This window comes from Ahaetulla prasina, chromosome 3 (assembly GCF_028640845.1).
Source record: "Ahaetulla prasina isolate Xishuangbanna chromosome 3, ASM2864084v1, whole genome shotgun sequence".
NCBI classification, from domain to species: domain Eukaryota; kingdom Metazoa; phylum Chordata; class Lepidosauria; order Squamata; family Colubridae; genus Ahaetulla; species Ahaetulla prasina.
In genome coordinates this window covers 39572740-39580261 of record NC_080541.1, presented here as the reverse complement: position 1 = coordinate 39580261, position 7522 = coordinate 39572740, and the positions used below count along the sequence as shown (strand labels likewise).

At 43.0% G+C, this 7522-nt stretch overlaps 1 protein-coding gene across 11 annotated transcripts in view; it reads left to right on the top strand.

Moving 5' to 3' along the window:
- Positions 1-4963: 4963 nt before the first annotated feature.
- PKIA (cAMP-dependent protein kinase inhibitor alpha) overlaps positions 4964-7522 on the top strand; it is a 37948-nt gene continuing 35389 nt past the window's right edge. For 2 of the 11 annotated variants that reach the window (XM_058174824.1, XM_058174816.1), the window contains exon 1: positions 5184-5395. The gene's annotated coding sequence lies outside the window, so the exon portion shown is untranslated. Of the gene's footprint in view, positions 5094-5183; positions 5396-5936; positions 6087-7522 lie in introns of those variants that run through there. The other 9 variants (XM_058174825.1, XM_058174819.1, XM_058174823.1 and 6 more) reach the window with 8 other exon arrangements.

Sequence of the window (7522 nt, the reverse complement as noted above, 5' to 3'; positions counted from 1 at the left end):
ATTCTCTTGGTACTATTAGACTTCTTAGTATATATTATGATCAGTTTTAGTATGTTATAAAACAGTTGAATGAGTTGAGAGTTGGGGGGCATCAGGTTGTCATGATTCTGCCTTTAGTACTCATGGGCTTTGTTAAATTCTGGCATGGCCTGCAAACAACCAGGCCCTGTGCTATGCAGGGATTTAAAGGAAATAATCAGCACCTTTCATCACTCAAAATTTAGTATCGTACCTGATCAGGATTCCATGACAGTGGTAATTTCTTTAGAGAGATAATTTAAAAATGGATAATTTAAAAATCTAAAATGGACAGCTAACATCAAAAACATCATTAAAAAAGGACAACAAAGAATGTTCTTTCTGCGCCAACTCAGTAAGCTCAAACTGCCCAAGGAGCTGCTGATTCAGTTCTATAGAGGAATTATTGAGTCTGTCATTTGCACCTCTATAACTGTCTGGTTCGGTTCTGCAACCCAACAAGAAAAACACAGACTTCAGAGGATAATTAGAACTGCAGAAAAAATAATTGCTACCAACCTGCCTTCCATTGAGGACCTGTATACTGCACGAATCAAGAAGAGGGCCGTGAAAATATTTACAGACCCCTCGCATCCTGGACATAAACTGTTTCAACTACTACCCTCAAAATGATAGAGCACTGCACACCAGAACAACTAGACACAAGAACAGTTTTTCCCCGAAGGCCATCACTCTGCTAAACAAATAATTCCATCAACACTGTCAAACTATTTACTGAATCTGCACTACTATTAATCTTCTCATAGTTCCCATCACCAATCTCTTTCCATTTATGACTGTATGACTATAACTTGTTGCTGGCAATCCTTATGATTTAGATTGATATATTGACCATCAATTGTGTTGTAAATGTTGTACCTTGATGAACGTATCTTTTCTTTTATGTACACTGAGAGCATATGCACCAAGACAAATTCCTTGTGTGTCCAATCACACTTGGCCAATAAAAAATTCTATTCTATAAAAAAAAATTCTATTTATATAGCTTGTCCACATACAAACCCTGAGTAGCTAACTACAATTCACAAAACAATATAATAAAAACTCTACCTTCAAAACAAAATTAAAGTGATACAATAATTAACACTCATAACATAAACCACATCTATATTAGGCTCACCTAACATCCCTACTTCGGGGAAGAGCTAGATCTATATATGCATTTCCAGAAGGCAGGAAGACCAAGAATATTCAAATCTCAAGGGAAAGTCCCATTAAGCAGGTATCATGACATAGAAGACACATATCTGAGGTCCCACCAAGTGGCATTGTGGAGCAGACAGATCTTGTCAGATCTGGTGGAATGGACAGGTACTCTAGAAGATAGGCAGTCCTGCAGGTAACCAGGTCCATGCTGGGATTTAAAGGAGCTAACCAGCATCTTTCATCACTCAAAACTTTGTGCTGTTTTATAAGCAAAACTGTTCCCTTGCTCTACCATTAACATTTAATAAAAGTTTGTTAACTCTTTGATCTAAGGGCATCACAGGGCATTACAATATAAAGCACAGTAGCCTAAGAACTCAATTCCTACTACAGAGGTGTAAAGTACATAAGATTTAATAACACCTATAACAGCTAGGTGTATTTGATGAGTACCAGTGGGGATGAAGTTGCTGATATACTCACTTCTGATGGTCATGTGTAAAACCATCCACTGGTAGTTCTTGACTTATAACCACAACTGGGACCAAAATGTTGGTCGCTAAGCAATGCAGTCATAAAGCAAGACATCATGTGGCCATATTAATTAGTGACCAAAATATTGTTACCAATGTGGTGGAAAATAGCTCCCCATCTCAGTCATGGAATGTACAATACTAGGACATGACATAGTATAACAGTTTACCTCTTAGTTTGAGAGCTCAAGGGTCATTCCATGTCAAGTGGTCTGGGCTCCCTGCTTAACCATCATGGATTTCTATGAAGTTTGGTGTGAACATGTACACACGTCCCCAAAGAATATTGGTAAAGTGTTACGTGTGCCAATGCAATACTTGCAGAGATATAGTCATTGCTATGCCCTCATATAACACCTATCCTGCGCAGGCTGCACTGGCTTCCGGTTGGCTTCCGGGTGCAATTCAAGGTATTGGTTCTCACCTTTAAAGTGCTTCATGGCTTAGGACTGGGTTACTTACGGGACCGCCTTCTGCTACCGGTGGCCTCCCATCGACCAGTGCGCTCCCACAGAGAGGGTCTCCTTAGGGTGCCGTCAGCCAGACAATGTTGACTGGCGACCCCCAGGGGGAGGGCCTTCTCTGTGGGGGCTCCAGCCCTCTGGAACGAGCTACCCCCAGGGATACGCCAACTCCCTGACCTCCGGGCCTTCCGGCATAAGTTGAAAACTCTTTTATTCCATCGTGCAGGACTGGCCTAATAATTTTTAATGGGGATTTTAATAGTTTTTAGTATATTCAGCCCATTTAAATTTATTCTTTTAAATCTGTTTTAATTTTTGTATTTGCTGTTCTTACTTGGCTGTAAACGGCCCTGAGTCCTTTGGGAGAAGGGCGGTATAGAAATTGAATAGAAATTGAAATTGAATAAACAACAAACTCATAGTATTGCATCAGCACACGTAACACTTTACCAATGTTCATTGGAGACGTGTGTGTATGTTCACACCAAATTTCATCGAAATCCATGATGGTCGAGCAGGGCACTTTTCTGAAGTCAGACCACTTGACATGGAATGACCCTCAAATACGGAAGGTGTAAATCCCTCATTTGACAAAGAAGATACTGAGTTAATAGACAACTTCTGCCTTTTATGATCAGCCATCAACAGTAAAAGACTAAGCGATCCAGAAATACTGCAGACTAGAGCACTCGACAGACCAGCCATGAAGACCTTAAAAAAGATTCAGATACTGTCATGTATTTATACTTAGGGTCAAAATTGTATAAGTAGTGGTATGCTATGTGATATTCTATGGAAGTGAAAGTTGGACTAGGGTTAGGGTTAGGGTTAGGGTTAGGGTTACGCAAAATTAGGTTTACAATTCTTAGAGCTTTTTTTGCTATCTAGTTGCAGTGGGCTTTGGCACTTAGATCATTTGACATGAAAACTCCAAGGTCTTTGACAGGATGGGGGTCGTCTGTAAGGTAATGTCCATCTAGTATGTATTTAGTTTTTGGGTTCTTTTTTCCTATATGTAAGACTGAGCATTTGCTGGTTGAAATTTGGAGCTGCCAATTTTTAGACCAAGCGGATAGATGATCAAGGTCATTTTGAATGATAGAAGTATTGTCTGTGGTGTTGAATAGTTTGACATCGTCAGCAAAGAGAACACAATTACTTGAGATGTGGTCACAGAGATCATTAATGTATAGTATAAAGAGTGTTGGTCCAAGGATGCTGCCTTGAGGAACGCCACTCTTGACAGGAACAGGATTTGATAAAGCATTGCCAATTTTGACCACTTGTTGTCTGTTAGACAGAAAAGCAGATATCCATTTGTGGAGGGGTCCTGAGATGCCATAGGATGTTAGTTTTAGGAGAAGTTTATCGTGTACTACTGAGTCAAAAGCTTTGCAGAAGTCTATGTAGATTGCATCTATTGATTTGCCTTGATCGAGATTTGAAGTCCATATGTTTTTGCAGTGGAGAAGTTGTAAGTTACATGATAATTTTTTCCTGAAACCAAATTGTTTGTTGGAGAGTAGGTTGTTAGTTTCTAAGTGTGAGGTAATGGATTGGTTGATGATAGATTCCATGACTTTGCAGGTGACGCAGCAAAGGAAGATCAGTCTGTAGTTTTCGACTAAGCTGGGGTCTCCTTTTTTGAAGATAGGGATGACTGTGGCTACTGACCAAAGTTTGGGAAGAGAACTGGTAGTGAAAGCTTTATCAAAGATAATACTTAGGGGTTCTGCTATATTAATGGAAAGTTTTTTTAAGAAGTATGCACATAGTCCATCGGGTCCAATAGAAAGCGATGGTTTTAAGTTGTGAAGAGCTTTTCCAACATTGTCTTCAGTGAAATCTATATGAGTTAAATCATCATAGTCATTGCTGGTTCGTTTGTGGAATGTCGGATATGTGTTATCGGAGTTAACAAAAACTGAGCCAAAGAAAATGTTGAAGAGGTTTGCTTTGACTGTTTCGTCATTGCATTCTTTGTTGTTAGAATCTTTTAGTGGTGGGATGGATCTTGAGTCTTTAAGTTTATTGTTGACAAAATTATAATTTGTACGCAGAAGGTTCTCTTCTTGCTTGGTGTGGCAATTTGTGCATTCAGTTTTTATTTGCTTGCATATGTTTCTGTAGCGGTTTTTGAAATTTGTAACATAGCCTTTTTTGCTTCTTTTCCAGAGGGATTTTTTTTTGATTGAAGTTTCTGGATGTCTAGCTGAAAGAATATGCAGAAGCAATGGCTCATGTAGTGTGCTAACATTATAGCAAGCAGGTGAGCAAGTGGAGAAGAAATGCTGAAACAAAAATAGAATATTATTTTTTTCTTGCAAGTGTGCATTTGAGTGAGTTTATTACAGATGCACGTATATGTGTATATACAGACAGAAAATTTATTTCCTGCCCTAAGAAGCTGAAAGAGTTGTACAGACTCTGGGAGACTTTTCAATGGGAAAGGGTTGTGCCCTGCCTTCCCCGCCCCGTCCCCCCAGACCGGGTTGCAAGGCAAAAGAAAAACCAGGTTTTCTTTTTATCGTCCTCCAGCCCGTTCGGGGTCCAAAGGAAAGCAGTAGCGCCGGTGCTCCCTCTCCACATCAACGCCACAGCACAGTCGGCCCTTGAAAACAAATTCGAGGAGGGGGAAAAGAGGCGTTCTAGTGAGTGGGAGAGTCCATTCCTCCTCCTAAATCGGGGTCGGAGCCAAGGGAGGGTGGGGAATTTCCCTTGGCTTTCCAAGCGTCCCCTATTTCCAGGAAGGACGGTTGGTACGTGCGAACCTTCAAGAGAAACGCCGAACTTCTCTCGTCACCTTGAAATTCAGGAAAGCGCATCTTCAACCCAGCCAGATTTCCACGGGAAAGTAGGGGGGGGGAGGAAACCTGTTTGCCACCCCTCCACGGTGTAGAAGCTGAATGCGGTAAGCTATGGTGGGGGGGGGAGGAGGAGGAGGAGGAGCAGCAGCAGCAGCAGCAGTTGACTTCATGCAGCAGGACTGCCGTGAATTTGGAACCAGCAGCTGCAAGCTGTGTGCTGGGGAATGACTGACAGCGGGAGTTCCCCCGGGCATCTGCCTGGCGAGCCCTCCTTCCCCGGCGTTCTTTTAAAAACCTCAGCCGCAGGGGGCGGCTGGGCCATAAGCTGCTGAAAACAAGCGCCCAGCCGCGGCTTAGCCGCAGCCAGAGGCCAAACAGACGCGTTAAATAATCGGTCGTCGGAAAGGTGAGTCGAGGCGCACGTTGCTCTCCTCCCGAGGCGTTAACTAAACGGGAAAGGGAACAGGAGCCCGCGGGGGACGGGACGAGAGGGCGTAGCACGTGCTTGGCCAGAGGCGTGTGAATGTGGTTCGTTTTTAACCCGCGTGGCGGGGCTGCTGGAAAGCGGGAGCTAATCGAGGAGCGTTTCAACTGTCGGAATCCAAGCCGGAATCCCCGCCAGCTTCCCTCGGGCCGGCCAGCCCGCCTCCGCTCTCGTAGCGGGGACGGCGGCTGGTTCCCCCGCAGAGCAGCGCGCGCCTTTTGCGGGCCGGGACGCGCGTCCTTCGGTTTCAGCAGCGAGAAGCCTTCCCCCCCCAAGCCCGCCCCCCCCCAGCGCAAAGCCCAGCCTTTTCGCGCGCAGAAGGCGCCTCCCCGAGCCCGAAGGGTCAGCGCTTGTTTTCTCCGGCTGCCTAAAAATAGTCGCGAGTCGGTCGGAGGGGCGGCGGGAGGAGAGGTGGGGGGAAAGAAGGGAGCAAAGCCGGGACGAAAGTCAGTGGGGCGAATCCTGGATTGCGCCTCCTCGGAGATTTGCGTGTTGCTTCAATGAAAGGCATCCGAGGTGGTCCGTGGGATTTCGGTAGGCAAAAATAAATTCCATCGGGCTGGCTGCGGAGCTTAAACTGTGTGGCTTATGTTAACTCTACGTTGATAGAAAGGTAGGCTATATATACAGTGGGAAGGGTCGGTTCGGAGGGTGGGGGGGGTTATTCTCTATCATTCCTCCTCGATTTCACTGTTGCTTGCTCTCCCCCCCGCCACCGGTGTCTTCGTTTTTCCTGCTACCACTCCGAGAGTTGCTCTTAAAGGTTACCTTACCTCCATTTTTCTCCTGCACAAGCAGCCATTTTAATTCATACACATAAATTTGCAGCCCTGGTTGATATAAAGTATCCGTAAGTGGTTGATGGCATGCGTTCAAGAACCTGTTCTCAAAAAATATAATTCCCCAGAGCCATGGTTTTAGCAAGTTAATTTTAAATGTATTGGGTGGATGGGAGCGAGCGAGCATGGAATATGTGCTCTCCTTTATTAGATATGCAATAGTTCACCTACCCGATTCAGAATAGAATCAACGTTTTGTGGAGGAGGCTGGCTATACATTTTGAAGAGTGAGCTCTATTCCTGGGTGCTGAATAACAGATCTACCTAGCAAATCTGGGCTGCATAAAGTCAGATGACCACTAGGCAGCAGCAGAGAGTTGACATCTATGTCTCTTGGTTGCCTTCTAGCGTTCATCAGTGAGTTTTCGGGTTTTTTTTTCCTCAACAGTCTTGATCATCTAAAAAAATCCTGAAAGCACTGTCAAATGTAAGATTGTCATATTTAATTCTGAGTTGAATAATTTTGTCTAGGCTGGGTTAGTAACCATCCATTTAATTATATTTAACAAAGTTCTAATAATTCATAGAGATTCTCACCAGCTACATTTCCCTAAAGATTTCTGGGCTCCTGATGCTAGCTGTGTTCAATTACAAAAAAATGTGCCAAGAAGCATCCCCCATATTTACTGTTGGATGCTTTCAATATTGGAAGCATTTAGATTAGCCCCCCTCCCCCCCTTGGGTGATTGTCTAGATTTCCCTTCAATAAATGAAATTGTTTCCAGCTTGAAAATGCACTTTGTGCCAGAATGTGAAATGTGTTATGCCAATAGTCTGTTGAGCATCAAGGAAGCTTCCTCTGTTTGTTGAAAATGATTAACTAGGAATAAATAATCAGCATTTGTTCTGGTTAGCAAAACTAGAAAAAGGAAAATGCTTACTGGAAGGCATTCCTAATACTGCCTAAATACCACATTTTACTATTCTTTTAATAATGAAACCCTCTTTCATAATTTTTAACCCTCTTTAATCCAAGGAGAATCAATCAGATGTCATTTTGATAAAAATGAGGATCAATATGATACAGAAGTGATTCATGTTCATAAATATATGTTTAAGTATCTTAACCTCCTTATGGGGCCAAAGACATATAATTCCTGGGAGTCTACATATAGACTATTAAGGCTTTGGTCTCATACCAAAAAGTATTGCTTGTTATTTATCATTAATATTGGTGTTTTCTAAATAATTGGAGAAGTTTTAAAATGGG